Source organism: Lithobates pipiens, unplaced genomic scaffold, assembly GCF_037356315.1.
Source record: "Lithobates pipiens isolate NorthernLeopardFrog02 unplaced genomic scaffold, aLitPip1_a1.2 Scaffold_28, whole genome shotgun sequence".
Classification (NCBI taxonomy): domain Eukaryota; kingdom Metazoa; phylum Chordata; class Amphibia; order Anura; family Ranidae; genus Lithobates; species Lithobates pipiens.
In genome coordinates this window covers 166,782,758-166,797,757 of record NW_027507789.1, presented here as the reverse complement: position 1 = coordinate 166,797,757, position 15,000 = coordinate 166,782,758, and the positions used below count along the sequence as shown (strand labels likewise).

Genomic DNA, 15,000 nt, shown 5'->3' with positions numbered 1-15,000 from the left:
CATTAGATCAACCTGTGAGCGTCGTCGGTCTCACCGAACCCCAAGCATCACAGGTCAGGATGGCCGAGCGGTCTAAGGCGCTGCGTTCAGGTCGCAGTCTCCCCTGGAGGCGTGGGTTCGAATCCCACTTCTGACAGCTTTTAAGCTTTTCTTTGCATGCATTCACATTCTCTAGCTCCACTACCGCTCAACGTCTAGGACAAAAAATAACTTGTCTTGGAACCAAGCATAAAGGGCTCCATAGCTCAGGGGTTAGAGCACTGGTCTTGTAAAACAGGGGTCGCGAGTTCAAATCTCGCTGGGGCCTACCTGCAAGGCTTGGTGACTGTATCTCACATAGCAGCGTAATAAAAAATTTTCCCCAAGGGTACGTTAGGGTGGAAATGTTTGAAGGCCTCTAGATAATGAAATCAAAACGTTAGGATGACTTGACTTTCTGGAGTTCTTGAATTAGACAATATCTACTAGAAACACCCACTTTCTAATTCTGCATCCAAGGAAAAGTGCACTCGAAGCAAACGGCCATCTCTTGTTGACAGCAAAACGCTTGCTTTCTGCGTGTCTTTTTATTAAATCACTACTTTGCACTTTTAACATCCGGCTTTGTTGTTTCCTTCCAACGCTTTGGAAATAATGAGGGTAGCAATGAATGGTGACAAGGGTAAAGCTGCTTCTATCGCAATTTCTCCATCAAGTAACCTTCAGCGGATTTATTTTACGGGCACATTAGATCAACCTGTGAGCGTCGTCGGTATCGCAATTTCTCCATCAAGTAACCTTCAGCGGATTTATTTTACGGGCACATTAGATCAACCTGTGAGCGTCGTCGGTCTCACTGAACCCCAAGCATCACAGGTCAGGATGGCCGAGCGGTCTAAGGCGCTGCGTTCAGGTCGCAGTCTCCCCTGGAGGCGTGGGTTCGAATCCCACTTCTGACAGCTTTTAAGCTTTTCTTTGCATGCATTCACATTCTCTAGCTCCACTACCGCTCAACGTCTAGGACAAAAAATAACTTGTCTTGGAACCACGCATAAAGGGCTCCATAGCTCAGGGGTTAGAGCACTGGTCTTGTAAACCAGGGGTCGCGAGTTCAAATCTCGCTGGGGCCTACCTGCAAGGCTTGGTGACTGTATCTCACATAGCAGCGTAATAAGAATTTTTCCCCAAGGGCACGTTAGGGTGGAAATGTTTGAAGGCCTCTAGATAATGAAATCAAAACGTTAGGATGACTTGACTTTCCGGAGTTCTTGAATTAGACAATATCTACTAGAAACACCCACTTTCTAATTCTGCATCCAAGGAAAAGTGCACTCGAAGCAAACGGCCATCTCTTGTTGACAGCAAAACGCTTGCTTTCTGCGTGTCTTTCTATTAAATCACTACTTTGCACTTTTAACATCCGGCTTTGTTGTTTCCTTCCAACGCTTTGGAAATAATGAGGGTAGCAATGAATGGTGACAAGGGTAAAGCTGCTTCTATCGCAATTTCTCCATCAAGTAACCTTCAGCGGATTTATTTTACGGGCACATTAGATCAACCTGTGAGCGTCGTCGGTCTCACCGAACCCCAAGCATCACAGGTCAGGATGGCCGAGCGGTCTAAGGCGCTGCGTTCAGGTCGCAGTCTCCCCTGGAGGCGTGGGTTCGAATCCCACTTCTGACAGCTTTTAAGCTTTTCTTTGCATGCATTCACATTCTCTAGCTCCACTACCGCTCAACGTCTAGGACAAAAAATAACTTGTCTTGGAACCAAGCATAAAGGGCTCCATAGCTCAGGGGTTAGAGCACTGGTCTTGTAAACCAGGGGTCGCGAGTTCAAATCTCGCTGGGGCCTACCTGCAAGCCTTGGTGACTGTATCTCACATAGCAGCGTAATAAGACTTTTTCCCCAAGGGCACGTTAGGGTGGAAATGTTTGAAGGCCTCTAGATAATGAAATCAAAACGTTAGGATGACTTGACTTTCCGGAGTTCTTGAATTAGACAATATCTACTAGAAACACCCACTTTCTAATTCTGCATCCAAGGAAAAGTGCACTCGAAGCAAACGGCCATCTCTTGTTGACAGCAAAACGCTTGCTTTCTGCGTGTCTTTCTATTAAATCACTACTTTGCACTTTTAACATCCGGCTTTGTTGTTTCCATCCAACGCTTTGGAAATAATGAGGGTAGCAATGAATGGTGACAAGGGTAAAGCTGCTTCTATCGCAATTTCTCCATCAAGTAACCTTCAGCGGATTTATTTTACGGGCACATTAGATCAACCTGTGAGCGTCGTCGGTATCGCAATTTCTCCATCAAGTAACCTTCAGCGGATTTATTTTACGGGCACATTAGATCAACCTGTGAGCGTCGTCGGTCTCACTGAACCCCAAGCATCACGGGTCAGGATGGCCGAGCGGTCTAAGGCGCTGCGTTCAGGTCGCAGTCTCCCCTGGAGGCGTGGGTTCGAATCCCACTTCTGACAGCTTTTAAGCTTTTCTTTGCATGCATTCACATTCTCTAGCTCCACTACCGCTCAACGTCTAGGACAAAAAATAACTTGTCTTGGAACCAAGCATAAAGGGCTCCATAGCTCAGGGGTTAGAGCACTGGTCTTGTAAACCAGGGGTCGCGAGTTCAAATCTCGCTGGGGCCTACCTGCAAGGCTTGGTGACTGTATCTCACATAGCAGCGTAATAAGAATTTTTCCCCAAGGGCACGTTAGGGTGGAAATGTTTGAAGGCCTCTAGATAATGAAATCAAAACGTTAGGATGACTTGACTTTCCGGAGTTCTTGAATTAGACAATATCTACTAGAAACACCCACTTTCTAATTCTGCATCCAAGGAAAAGTGCACTCGAAGCAAACGGCCATCTCTTGTTGACAGCAAAACGCTTGCTTTCTGCGTGTCTTTCTATTAAATCACTACTTTGCACTTTTAACATCCGGCTTTGTTGTTTCCTTCCAACGCTTTGGAAATAATGAGGGTAGCAATAAATGGTGACAAGGGTAAAGCTGCTTCTATCGCAATTTCTCCATCAAGTAACCTTCAGCGGATTTATTTTACGGGCACATTAGATCAACCTGTGAGCGTCGTCGGTCTCACCGAACCCCAAGCATCACAGGTCAGGATGGCCGAGCGGTCTAAGGCGCTGCGTTCAGGTCGCAGTCTCCCCTGGAGGCGTGGGTTCGAATCCCACTTCTGACAGCTTTTAAGCTTTTCTTTGCATGCATTCACATTCTCTAGCTCCACTACCGCTCAACGTCTAGGACAAAAAATAACTTGTCTTGGAACCAAGCATAAAGGGCTCCATAGCTCAGGGGTTAGAGCACTGGTCTTGTAAAACAGGGGTCGTGAGTTCAAATCTCGCTGGGGCCTACCTGCAAGCCTTGGTGACTGTATCTCACATAGCAGCGTAATAAGAATTTTTCCCCAAGGGCACGTTAGGGTGGAAATGTTTGAAGGCCTCTAGATAATGAAATCAAAACGTTAGGATGACTTGACTTTCCGGAGTTCTTGAATTAGACAATATCTACTAAAAACACCCACTTTCTAATTCTGCATCCAAGGAAAAGTGCACTCGAAGCAAACGGCCATCTCTTGTTGACAGCAAAACGCTTGCTTTCTGCGTGTCTTTCTATTAAATCACTACTTTGCACTTTTAACATCCGGCTTTGTTGTTTCCTTCCAACGCTTTGGAAATAATGAGGGTAGCAATGAATGGTGACAAGGGTAAAGCTGCTTCTATCGCAATTTCTCCATCAAGTAACCTTCAGCGGATTTATTTTACGGGCACATTAGATCAACCTGTGAGCGTCGTCGGTCTCACCGAACCCCAAGCATCACAGGTCAGGATGGCCGAGCGGTCTAAGGCGCTGCGTTCAGGTCGCAGTCTCCCCTGGAGGCGTGGGTTCGAATCCCACTTCTGACAGCTTTTAAGCTTTTCTTTGCATGCATTCACATTCTCTAGCTCCACTACCGCTCAACGTCTAGGACAAAAAATAACTTGTCTTGGAACCAAGCATAAAGGGCTCCATAGCTCAGGGGTTAGAGCACTGGTCTTGTAAACCAGGGGTCGCGAGTTCAAATCTTGCTGGGGCCTACCTGCAAGCCTTGGTGACTGTATCTCACATAGCAGCGTAATAAGACTGTTTCCCCAAGGGCACGTTAGGGTGGAAATGTTTGAAGGCCTCTAGATAATGAAATCAAAACGTTAGGATGACTTGACTTTCTGGAGTTCTTGAATTAGACAATATCTACTAGAAACACCCACTTTCTAATTCTGCATCCAAGGAAAAGTGCACTCGAAGCAAACGGCCATCTCTTGTTGACAGCAAAACGCTTGCTTTCTGCGTGTCTTTTTATTAAATCACTACTTTGCACTTTTAACATCCGGCTTTGTTGTTTCCTTCCAACGCTTTGGAAATAATGAGGGTAGCAATGAATGGTGACAAGGGTAAAGCTGCTTCTATCGCAATTTCTCCATCAAGTAACCTTCAGCGGATTTATTTTACGGGCACATTAGATCAACCTGTGAGCGTCGTCGGTATCGCAATTTCTCCATCAAGTAACCTTCAGCGGATTTATTTTACGGGCACATTAGATCAACCTGTGAGCGTCGTCGGTCTCACTGAACCCCAAGCATCACAGGTCAGGATGGCCGAGCGGTCTAAGGCGCTGCGTTCAGGTCGCAGTCTCCCCTGGAGGCGTGGGTTCGAATCCCACTTCTGACAGCTTTTAAGCTTTTCTTTGCATGCATTCACATTCTCTAGCTCCACTACCGCTCAACGTCTAGGACAAAAAATAACTTGTCTTGGAACCACGCATAAAGGGCTCCATAGCTCAGGGGTTAGAGCACTGGTCTTGTAAACCAGGGGTCGCGAGTTCAAATCTCGCTGGGGCCTACCTGCAAGGCTTGGTGACTGTATCTCACATAGCAGCGTAATAAGAATTTTTCCCCAAGGGCACGTTAGGGTGGAAATGTTTGAAGGCCTCTAGATAATGAAATCAAAACGTTAGGATGACTTGACTTTCCGGAGTTCTTGAATTAGACAATATCTACTAGAAACACCCACTTTCTAATTCTGCATCCAAGGAAAAGTGCACTCGAAGCAAACGGCCATCTCTTGTTGACAGCAAAACGCTTGCTTTCTGCGTGTCTTTCTATTAAATCACTACTTTGCACTTTTAACATCCGGCTTTGTTGTTTCCATCCAACGCTTTGGAAATAATGAGGGTAGCAATGAATGGTGACAAGGGTAAAGCTGCTTCTATCGCAATTTCTCCATCAAGTAACCTTCAGCGGATTTATTTTACGGGCACATTAGATCAACCTGTGAGCGTCGTCGGTCTCACTGAACCCCAAGCATCACAGGTCAGGATGGCCGAGCGGTCTAAGGCGCTTCGTTCAGGTCGCAGTCTCCCCTGGAGGCGTGGGTTCGAATCCCACTTCTGACAGCTTTTAAGCTTTTCTTTGCATGCATTCACATTCTCTAGCTCCACTACCGCTCAACGTCTAGGACAAAAAATAACTTGTCTTGGAACCAAGCATAAAGGGCTCCATAGCTCAGGGGTTAGAGCACTGGTCTTGTAAACCAGGGGTCGCGAGTTCAAATCTCGCTGGGGCCTACCTGCAAGGCTTGGTGACTGTATCTCACATAGCAGCGTAATAAGAATTTTTCCCCAAGGGCACGTTAGGGTGGAAATGTTTGAAGGCCTCTAGATAATGAAATCAAAACGTTAGGATGACTTGACTTTCCGGAGTTCTTGAATTAGACAATAGTGATGGCCGAACGGTTCGCCCGGCGGTCGTTTCGCGGCGAATTTCCGACTTTCGCCGTCCGCGGGTTCGAACGCCTTTTTCCGTCGTTCGCCCCGGCGGACTTACGTGTTTAATGTATACAAGAACTTTAACCTTTCGTGACACGTTTATCATGTGTTACAGGACAACCAATTGAGACATGACAGCTCATGGACACTTGGACATTCCCCCTAACCTATAAATACACCCGATCCGGTGGCCATTTTACATTCTTTCTTCTGTCACTGTAGGGAAAGGATCCTGTGTGGAGTAGGGACAGAGAAAACGCTAGCTATTTGGTACACAAAAGTTCTTTTCAGGACTGGTATAGGTGTTAGGTCAGCAGCCTGAGTTTCTTTTGTCAGTTTAGATAAAGGGACAGAGCGCTGTATGCTGCTATTTTAGGGACAGCTCAGCCAGATTAGTCTTTCTTCATCATCATCATCATCATCATCATTAGCTGTTACTATCAGGTCCACAAAAGAGCTGTTCCAGCTAATCGTTCCAGCCTACTCTTTTTTGCCAATTTGTATAGGGACAGGCAGGAAGCAGTGTGTCAGGCAGTGAGGATAATTTTAAAGACTTGCTGTTACTATTAGTTCCACAAAGGTTCTTTTCAGGACTGGTATCAGTGGTACGGTAATAGGCTTGTACACGTATAATATTCTTTCTTCCAAATATAGAAAGAATATTATACTTGACTGCTGCCCTTCTGCTGCAGTCTGCTAATCATTCACAACTCACTTGTTCCACAAAGCTCTTTATCAGGACTGGTAACTTGGTCTGTCTAGGGTGCTACGGTACATAGGCTTGGGTGCGGTACAGTCTGCTGTTCTGTAAGGACCGCTATCGGTCCACAATACATAGGGTTGCCGTGCACTACTGCTGACCGCTGCCCTATACTGCAGCAGTCCTTCATTGGTATAGGGACTGACGTACAGTCTGCTAATCACTAACACACAACCTGCTTGGTCCACAAAAGTTCTTATAAGGACTGGTAACTTGGTATAGGGTGCTACGGTACATAGGCCTGAGTGCGTTACAGTCTGCTGTTCTGTAAGGACCGCTATCGGTCCACAATACATAGGGTTGCCGTGCACTACTGCTGACCGCTGCCCTATACTGCAGCAGTCCTTCAGCGGTATAGGGACTGACGCACAGTCTGCTAAACACTAACACACAACCTGCTTGGTCCACAAAAGTTTTTATAAGGACTGGTAACTTGGTATAGGGTGCTACGGTACATAGGCCTGAGTGCAGTACAGTCTGCTGTTCTGTAAGGACCGCTATCGGTCCACAATACATAGGGTTGCCGTGCACTACTGCTGACCGCTGCCCTATACTGCAGCAGTCCTTCATTGGTATAGGGACTGACGTACAGTCTGCTAATCACTAACACACAACCTGCTTGGTCCACAAAAGTTCTTATAAGGACTGGTAACTTGGTATAGGGTGCTACGGTACATAGGCCTGAGTGCGTTACAGTCTGCTGTTCTGTAAGGACCGCTATCGGTCCACAATACATAGGGTTGCCGTGCACTACTGCTGACCGCTGCCCTATACTGCAGCAGTCCTTCATTGGTATAGGGACTGACGTACAGTCTGCTAATCACTAACACACAACCTGCTTGTTCCACAAAAGTTCTTATAAGGACTGGTAACTTGGTATAGGGTGCTACGGTACATAGGCCTGAGTGCGTTACAGTCTGCTGTTCTGTAAGGACCGCTATCGGTCCACAATACATAGGGTTGCCGTGCACTACTGCTGACCGCTGCCCTATACTGCAGCAGTCCTTCATTGGTATAGGGACTGACGTACAGTCTGCTAATCACTAACACACAACCTGCTTGGTCCACAAAAGTTCTTATAAGGACTGGTAACTTGGTATAGGGTGCTACGGTACATAGGCCTGAGTGCGTTACAGTCTGCTGTTCTGTAAGGACCGCTATCGGTCCACAATACATAGGGTTGCCGTGCACTACTGCTGACCGCTGCCCTATACTGCAGCAGTCCTTCAGCGGTATAGGGACTGACGCACAGTCTGCTAAACACTAACACACAACCTGCTTGGTCCACAAAAGTTTTTATAAGGACTGGTAACTTGGTATAGGGTGCTACGGTACATAGGCCTGAGTGCGTTACAGTCTGCTGTTCTGTAAGGACCGCTATCGGTCCACAATACATAGGGTTGCCGTGCACTACTGCTGACCGCTGCCCTATACTGCAGCAGTCCTTCATTGGTATAGGGACTGACGTACAGTCTGCTAATCACTAACACACAACCTGCTTGGTCCACAAAAGTTCTTATAAGGACTGGTAACTTGGTATAGGGTGCTACGGTACATAGGCCTGAGTGCGTTACAGTCTGCTGTTCTGTAAGGACCGCTATCGGTCCACAATACATAGGGTTGCCGTGCACTACTGCTGACCGCTGCCCTATACTGCAGCAGTCCTTCAGCGGTATAGGGACTGACGCACAGTCTGCTAAACACTAACACACAACCTGCTTGGTCCACAAAAGTTCTTATAAGGACTGGTAACTTGGTATAGGGTGCTACGGTACATAGGCCTGAGTGCGTTACAGTCTGCTGTTCTGTAAGGACCGCTATCGGTCCACAATACATAGGGTTGCCGTGCACTACTGCTGACCGCTGCCCTATACTGCAGCAGTCCTTCAGCGGTATAGGGACTGACGCACAGTCTGCTAAACACTAACACACAACCTGCTTGGTCCACAAAAGTTCTTATAAGGACTGGTAACTTGGTATAGGGTGCTACGGTACATAGGCTTGAGTGCGGTACAGTCTGCTGTTCTGTAAGGACCGCTATCGGTCCACAATAGATAGGGTTGACGTGCACCACTGCTGACCGCTGCCCTATACTGCAGCAGTCCTTCAGCGGTATAGGGACTGACGTACAGTCTGCTAAACACTAATACACAACCTGCTTGGTCCACAAAAGTTCTTATAAGGACTGGTAACTTGGTATAGGGTGCTACGGTACATAGGCTTGAGTGCGGTACAGTCTGCTGTTCTGTAAGGACCGCTATAGGTCCACAATAGATAGGGTTGACGTGCACCACTGCTGACCGCTCACCTATACTGCAGCAGTCCTTCAGCGGTATAGGGACTAAGAGTTTTGTCACAGGGTCATTTAAAAAATGACATGCAGAGGAAGAGGCAGGCCCTTCCGCAGGGGTGGTAGGGGTAGGGCAGGAGCAACAGGCTTGAGCCAAAGTGGGAAGTTGCAGAAGGTGCGTTCAATTACTTTAAAGGATGCACCAGACTTGGTTGAGTGGCTCGCTCAGCCTTACTCTTCTGCACCCTCCTCATCCTCTCGATCTGCACCCTCTTCTTCACTCTCTGCTATGTGCACCCCCAAAGACACTACCACCAACAACACGACCACCACCACCACCACCACATACCTTCCGCTTGAGTCACTGGAATTATTTTCCGATCCATATCAAGAGGACATTTCTGATGCGCAGCCACTCTTGGTATTGGATCAGGAAGAGGAGGTAGCAACAAGCGCTACTCAGCAGTCTGACGCCAGTACCCAGATCAGCCCAAGGAGGAGGTTGGTCCCCGGTGTTGCTGCCTACTCTACTTATAGCGGTGGGGAAGGTGACGTTGATGATGACGTGTCTAGTGATGTCACGTGGGTGCCCACAAGAGAGGAAGAGGAGGGGAGTTCAGAGGGAGATATGGACCAGCAGATAGGGAGGAGAAGCAGCAATGACTTACATTGCACAGCAGGGACAAAGCAGACTGCAAATGTATCAGGAGCGAGTCATCGACCATGTACGGTCACATCTGGCGCTCCCAGGACACCGGCACATGGCTCCGCAGTGTGGGCTTTTTTTAACGTGTCCGCTGCTGACAATAGCGTTGCCATCTGCAATCTTTGCAGTCAACGCGTTAGTCGCGGTAAGCCCAATACTCACCTAGGGACGACCGCCTTAAGAAGGCACATGAGCAGCCATCACCGAGCCCAGTGGGAGCAACGGAACACACAAAGCCACACTGCAGGCTCTCACCGTCCAGCCTCGTCTTCTACTTCTCCTTCTCCTCTCTCCTCACAATTGTCCTCCACTCCACCTTCCATCACGCCAAGCTCACATTTTTCTGCAAAAAGGCAGGCTTCCGTGGGCCTAATGTTTGAGCGTAAAAAAATGATGACGCCGGATAACCCTCTTGCCCAACGGTTGGCGGCTGGCTTGTCAGAACTCATAGCCCGCCAACTACTGCCATATAAACTGGTGGACTCGGAGGCCTTTCGCAAATTTGTGGCCATTGGAACACCACAATGGAAGGTCCCAGGAAGGAAGTATTTCTCAGAGAAGGGCATCCCAGAGCTATATGGCCATGTTCAGCGGCAAGTGAATGTATCTCTGGCACACAGTGTCGGTGCCAAGATACATCTGACCACAGACACGTGGTCTAGCAAACACGGGCAGGGAAGGTATATCAGTTTTACTGCCCACTGGGTGAACCTTCTGACGGCCGTCAAGCATGTAACCCGTGGCACCCGTGTAGATTTGGTTTTACCGCCACGGATTGCATGCAGGCCTGACTCTTCTTCTCCTCCTCCTACTCCATCCTCCTCCCTCTCCTCCTCAGCTGCCTCCTCCTTTTCCGCTGCTAGCGTCTCTTCCACTGCACCGCCCAAGCTCCCCAGAACCTATTCCACATGCCAGGTGAGACGTTGCCATGCCGTGCTGCGTCTGTTGTGCCTGGAAGCAAAGAGCCACACTGGCCCGGCACTCCTTTCAGCTTTGCGTTCACAGGCAGATGAGTGGCTAACACCGCTCAATTTGACAGTTGGTAAAGTGGTGTGTGACAACGGTGCCAATCTGCTTAGCGCATTGAAACAGGGCAAAATCACGCACGTGCCGTGCATGGCACACGTCTTAAACTTGGTCGTGCAGCGATTCCTTGTCAAATACCCTGGGGTCCAGGACATCTTGCGGCAGGCAAGGAAAATCTCGGCCCATTTCAGAAGATCTTACACGGCCATGGCTCGCCTTGCTGACATTCAGCGGCGACACCATCTGCCGGTCAGACGTCTTATTTGCGATTGCCCGACGCGATGGAACTCAACCTTCTATATGCTTGATAGGCTGCTCCAGCAGAAACGTGCAGTTAACGTCTACCTGTATGAACTCTGCGAAAGAAACGGTTCTGGGGAGCTGGGTTTTTTTTCACCGCGCCAGTGGCTGCTCATGCGCGACACATGCAGACTTCTGCGGCCATTTGAGGAGATCACCAAACTGGTCAGTCGCAGCCATGGCGCCATCAGTGACATGGTACCTTATGCCTTCTTTCTGGAGCGTGCATTGCGTCGTGTCATTGATCAGGCTGTGGAGGAGCAGGAGCGGGAAGATGAGGAAGTCGCAATGCTGGATGAATTCCCAGGGGGGGCTACTCTATCTGAGACAAGTCAACAACAGGAGTCTGATGAGGAGTCAGAGGAGGATGGTGCCGGGGCGGATGAGCAGGAGCAAGAAGAGCATGCTTTAAACCTTTCTGGGATCCCTGTTGTGCGAGGATGGGGAGAGGAGAATGAAGAGGACGACATTATCCTGGATGATGAGCAGGAGCCAGGCCACCACACCGCTTCCACTTTAGTGCAAATGGGGGCCTTCATGCTCCAGTGTTTTAATAGGGACCCCCGTATAAAAAGCATGAGGGTCAAGGACCAGTACTGGGTGGCAACGTACTTAGACCCCCGGTACAAACACAAAATGGCGGAAATGTTACCGCCGTCGCAGAGGGCTGTCAGAATGCAGCACTTCCAGGCCTTGCTTCGAGAAATGCTGCATTCTGCTTTTGCGTGCGCTGGCAGAGGAGCAATTCCCACTCCCAGAGAAGGATTTGCGGGTACCAATCCAACAGCGCCTGCAAGAAGAGGCCGGTTTGAAGATGTGTTGGTGACTTCGGATATGAGGTCATTCTTTCAGCCGACCCATCGACAGGTGTCATCCGGATCCAGCATCAGGGAACGCCTAGACCGTCAGGTGTCCGACTACATTGGGTTAACGGCCGATGTGGACGCTCTGAGGAGTGATGAACCCCTAGACTACTGGGTGGGCAGGCTTGACCTCTGGCCAGAGCTTGCCCAATTTGCAATCGAACTGTTGGCTTGCCCCTCATCCAGTGTCCTGTCCGAAAGGACGTTCAGCGCAGCAGGGGGGATTGTGACCGATAAGCGTACTCGCCTAGCTCACCACAGTGTTAACTACCTCACATTTCTAAAAATGAATGAGGCATGGATCTCGGAGGAATTCAACACATGTGATCAGTAGACCATGTATATGTCTATAAACAATTTTTGGAATCAAGCACACAGACCTTCTTAATTCATTTGGCTCACTTCCCTGACCCAAAAAAGCACACCGTACTATATGCCCCTACCCTCCTCTTTGAAGAGGTTGAGCGGTGTCATATTTCTACTGGGGCTGCTTATTATGAGGGGTTCCCACCATCCCTGTGCTGTGCTGACTTCCTCCTGGGTGTTCTTATTATGAGGGGCTCCCACCATCCCTGTGCTGTGCTGACTTCCTCCTGGGGGTTCTTATTATGAGGGGATCACACCATCCCTGTGCTGTGCTGACTTCCTCCTGGGGCTGCTTACGGTGCTGCTGTCAGCGCTGTATGTCACGGAGCTGCTGTCAGCGCTGTATGTCACGGAGCTGCTGTCAGCGCTGTATGTCACGGAGCTGCTGTCAGCGCTGTATGTCACGGAGCTGCTGTCAGCGCTGTATGTCACGGAGCTGCTGTCAGCGCTGTATGTCACGGAGCTGCTGTCAGCGCTGTATGTCACGGAGCTGCTGTCAGCGCTGTATGTCACGGAGCTGCTGTCAGCGCTGTATGTCACGGAGCTGCTGTCAGCGCTGTATGTCACGGAGCTGCTGTCAGCGCTGTATGTCACGGTGCTGCTGTCAGCGCTGTATGTCACGGAGCTGCTGTCAGCGCTGTATGTCACGGAGCTGCTGTCAGTGCTGTATGTCACGGAGCTGCTGTCAGCGCTGTATGTCACGGAGCTGCTGTCAGCGCTGTATGTCACGGAGCTGCTGTCAGCGCTGTATGTCACGGTGCTGCTGTCAGCGCTGTATGTCACGGAGCTGCTGTCAGCGCTGTATGTCACGGAGCTGCTGTCAGCGCTGTATGTCACGGAGCTGCTGTCAGCGCTGTATGTCACGGAGCTGCTGTCAGCGCTGTATGTCACGGAGCTGCTGTCAGCGCTGTATGTCACGGTGCTGATGTCAGTGCTCTGTATTACGGTGCTGCTGTCAGTGCTCTGTATCTCCTGCACCCTCTTGTTTGCCTACCCTGGTCCCTGACCTTCCCTCTCCTCCATTGCCTTCATTAGCTCCATAGTCCTGAATTGTCAGAACAATTTCCCAAATAAAAAAAAAATGCTTGTAGTTATCGATCCCAAATTCACCTCATACATGTATTATGCTATTGTCCAGGTGGTGGGACTACGTGCTACCCCCTAATAATTACCCCGTGGCCGCAAATTCGACCTAAAGGTTTGCGAAATTCGCCTCCCATTGAAGTCAATGGAGCCCGCGGCGAACGGTCGTTTTCGCGAACGTTTGTGTCCGTTCGCGTTTCGCGTTCGCGAAACGTCCCGTCGGAAGTTCGTCCATCACTATTAGACAATATCTACTAAAAACACCCACTTTCTAATTCTGCATCCAAGGAAAAGTGCACTCGAAGCAAACGGCCATCTCTTGTTGACAGCAAAACGCTTGCTTTCTGCGTGTCTTTCTATTAAATCACTACTTTGCACTTTTAACATCCGGCTTTGTTGTTTCCTTCCAACGCTTTGGAAATAATGAGGGTAGCAATGAATGGTGACAAGGGTAAAGCTGCTTCTATCGCAATTTCTCCATCAAGTAACCTTCAGCGGATTTATTTTACGGGCACATTAGATCAACCTGTGAGCGTCGTCGGTCTCACCGAACCCCAAGCATCACAGGTCAGGATGGCCGAGCGGTCTAAGGCGCTGCGTTCAGGTCGCAGTCTCCCCTGGAGGCGTGGGTTCGAATCCCACTTCTGACAGCTTTTAAGCTTTTCTTTGCATGCATTCACATTCTCTAGCTCCACTACCGCTCAACGTCTAGGACAAAAAATAACTTGTCTTGGAACCAAGCATAAAGGGCTCCATAGCTCAGGGGTTAGAGCACTGGTCTTGTAAACCAGGGGTCGCGAGTTCAAATCTTGCTGGGGCCTACCTGCAAGCCTTGGTGACTGTATCTCACATAGCAGCGTAATAAGACTGTTTCCCCAAGGGCACGTTAGGGTGGAAATGTTTGAAGGCCTCTAGATAATGAAATCAAAACGTTAGGATGACTTGACTTTCCGGAGTTCTTGAATTAGACAATATCTACTAGAAACACCCACTTTCTAATTCTGCATCCAAGGAAAAGTGCACTCGAAGCAAACGGCCATCTCTTGTTGACAGCAAAACGCTTGCTTTCTGCGTGTCTTTCTATTAAATCACTACTTTGCACTTTTAACATCCGGCTTTGTTGTTTCCATCCAACGCTTTGGAAATAATGAGGGTAGCAATGAATGGTGACAAGGGTAAAGCTGCTTCTATCGCAATTTCTCCATCAAGTAACCTTCAGCGGATTTATTTTACGGGCACATTAGATCAACCTGTGAGCGTCGTCGGTCTCACCGAACCCCAAGCATCACAGGTCAGGATGGCCGAGCGGTCTAAGGCGCTGCGTTCAGGTCGCAGTCTCCCCTGGAGGCGTGGGTTCGAATCCCACTTCTGACAGCTTTTAAGCTTTTCTTTGCATGCATTCACATTCTCTAGCTCCACTACCGCTCAACGTCTAGGACAAAAAATAACTTGTCTTGGAACCAAGCATAAAGGGCTCCATAGCTCAGGGGTTAGAGCACTGGTCTTGTAAAACAGGGGTCGCGAGTTCAAATCTCGCTGGGGCCTACCTGCAAGGCTTGGTGACTGTATCTCACATAGCAGCGTAATAAAAAATTTTCCCCAAGGGTACGTTAGGGTGGAAATGTTTGAAGGCCTCTAGATAATGAAATCAAAACGTTAGGATGACTTGACTTTCTGGAGTTCTTGAATTAGACAATATCTACTAGAAACACCCACTTTCTAATTCTGCATCCAAGGAAAAGTGCACTCGAAGCAAACGGCCATCTCTTGTTGACAGCAAAACGCTTGCTTTCTGC

At 48.9% G+C, this 15,000-nt stretch overlaps 14 non-coding genes across 14 annotated transcripts; all 14 read left to right on the top strand.

Annotated features, from left to right (window-relative positions):
• The first annotated feature begins 53 nt into the window (after nt 1–53).
• Nucleotides 54–136, top strand: TRNAL-CAG (transfer RNA leucine (anticodon CAG)). The gene has a single exon. It is a non-coding gene; the product is annotated as a tRNA-Leu (tRNA).
• A 719-nt stretch (nt 137–855) lies between these two features.
• TRNAL-CAG (transfer RNA leucine (anticodon CAG)) lies at nt 856–938 on the top strand. The gene has a single exon. It is a non-coding gene; the product is annotated as a tRNA-Leu (tRNA).
• Nucleotides 939–1,036: 98 nt separating this feature from the next.
• TRNAT-UGU (transfer RNA threonine (anticodon UGU)) lies at nt 1,037–1,109 on the top strand. The gene has a single exon. It is a non-coding gene; the product is annotated as a tRNA-Thr (tRNA).
• A 470-nt stretch (nt 1,110–1,579) lies between these two features.
• On the top strand, nt 1,580–1,662 carry TRNAL-CAG (transfer RNA leucine (anticodon CAG)). Its single transcript has one exon. It is a non-coding gene; the product is annotated as a tRNA-Leu (tRNA).
• A 98-nt stretch (nt 1,663–1,760) lies between these two features.
• On the top strand, nt 1,761–1,833 carry TRNAT-UGU (transfer RNA threonine (anticodon UGU)). The gene has a single exon. It is a non-coding gene; the product is annotated as a tRNA-Thr (tRNA).
• A 548-nt stretch (nt 1,834–2,381) lies between these two features.
• On the top strand, nt 2,382–2,464 carry TRNAL-CAG (transfer RNA leucine (anticodon CAG)). Its single transcript has one exon. It is a non-coding gene; the product is annotated as a tRNA-Leu (tRNA).
• Nucleotides 2,465–2,562: 98 nt separating this feature from the next.
• TRNAT-UGU (transfer RNA threonine (anticodon UGU)) lies at nt 2,563–2,635 on the top strand. The gene has a single exon. It is a non-coding gene; the product is annotated as a tRNA-Thr (tRNA).
• A 470-nt stretch (nt 2,636–3,105) lies between these two features.
• TRNAL-CAG (transfer RNA leucine (anticodon CAG)) lies at nt 3,106–3,188 on the top strand. Its single transcript has one exon. It is a non-coding gene; the product is annotated as a tRNA-Leu (tRNA).
• A 641-nt stretch (nt 3,189–3,829) lies between these two features.
• Nucleotides 3,830–3,912, top strand: TRNAL-CAG (transfer RNA leucine (anticodon CAG)). Its single transcript has one exon. It is a non-coding gene; the product is annotated as a tRNA-Leu (tRNA).
• Nucleotides 3,913–4,631: 719 nt separating this feature from the next.
• Nucleotides 4,632–4,714, top strand: TRNAL-CAG (transfer RNA leucine (anticodon CAG)). The gene has a single exon. It is a non-coding gene; the product is annotated as a tRNA-Leu (tRNA).
• A 98-nt stretch (nt 4,715–4,812) lies between these two features.
• Nucleotides 4,813–4,885, top strand: TRNAT-UGU (transfer RNA threonine (anticodon UGU)). Its single transcript has one exon. It is a non-coding gene; the product is annotated as a tRNA-Thr (tRNA).
• A 651-nt stretch (nt 4,886–5,536) lies between these two features.
• TRNAT-UGU (transfer RNA threonine (anticodon UGU)) lies at nt 5,537–5,609 on the top strand. Its single transcript has one exon. It is a non-coding gene; the product is annotated as a tRNA-Thr (tRNA).
• An 8,162-nt stretch (nt 5,610–13,771) lies between these two features.
• Nucleotides 13,772–13,854, top strand: TRNAL-CAG (transfer RNA leucine (anticodon CAG)). Its single transcript has one exon. It is a non-coding gene; the product is annotated as a tRNA-Leu (tRNA).
• A 641-nt stretch (nt 13,855–14,495) lies between these two features.
• TRNAL-CAG (transfer RNA leucine (anticodon CAG)) lies at nt 14,496–14,578 on the top strand. Its single transcript has one exon. It is a non-coding gene; the product is annotated as a tRNA-Leu (tRNA).
• The last annotated feature ends 422 nt before the right edge of the window (nt 14,579–15,000 follow it).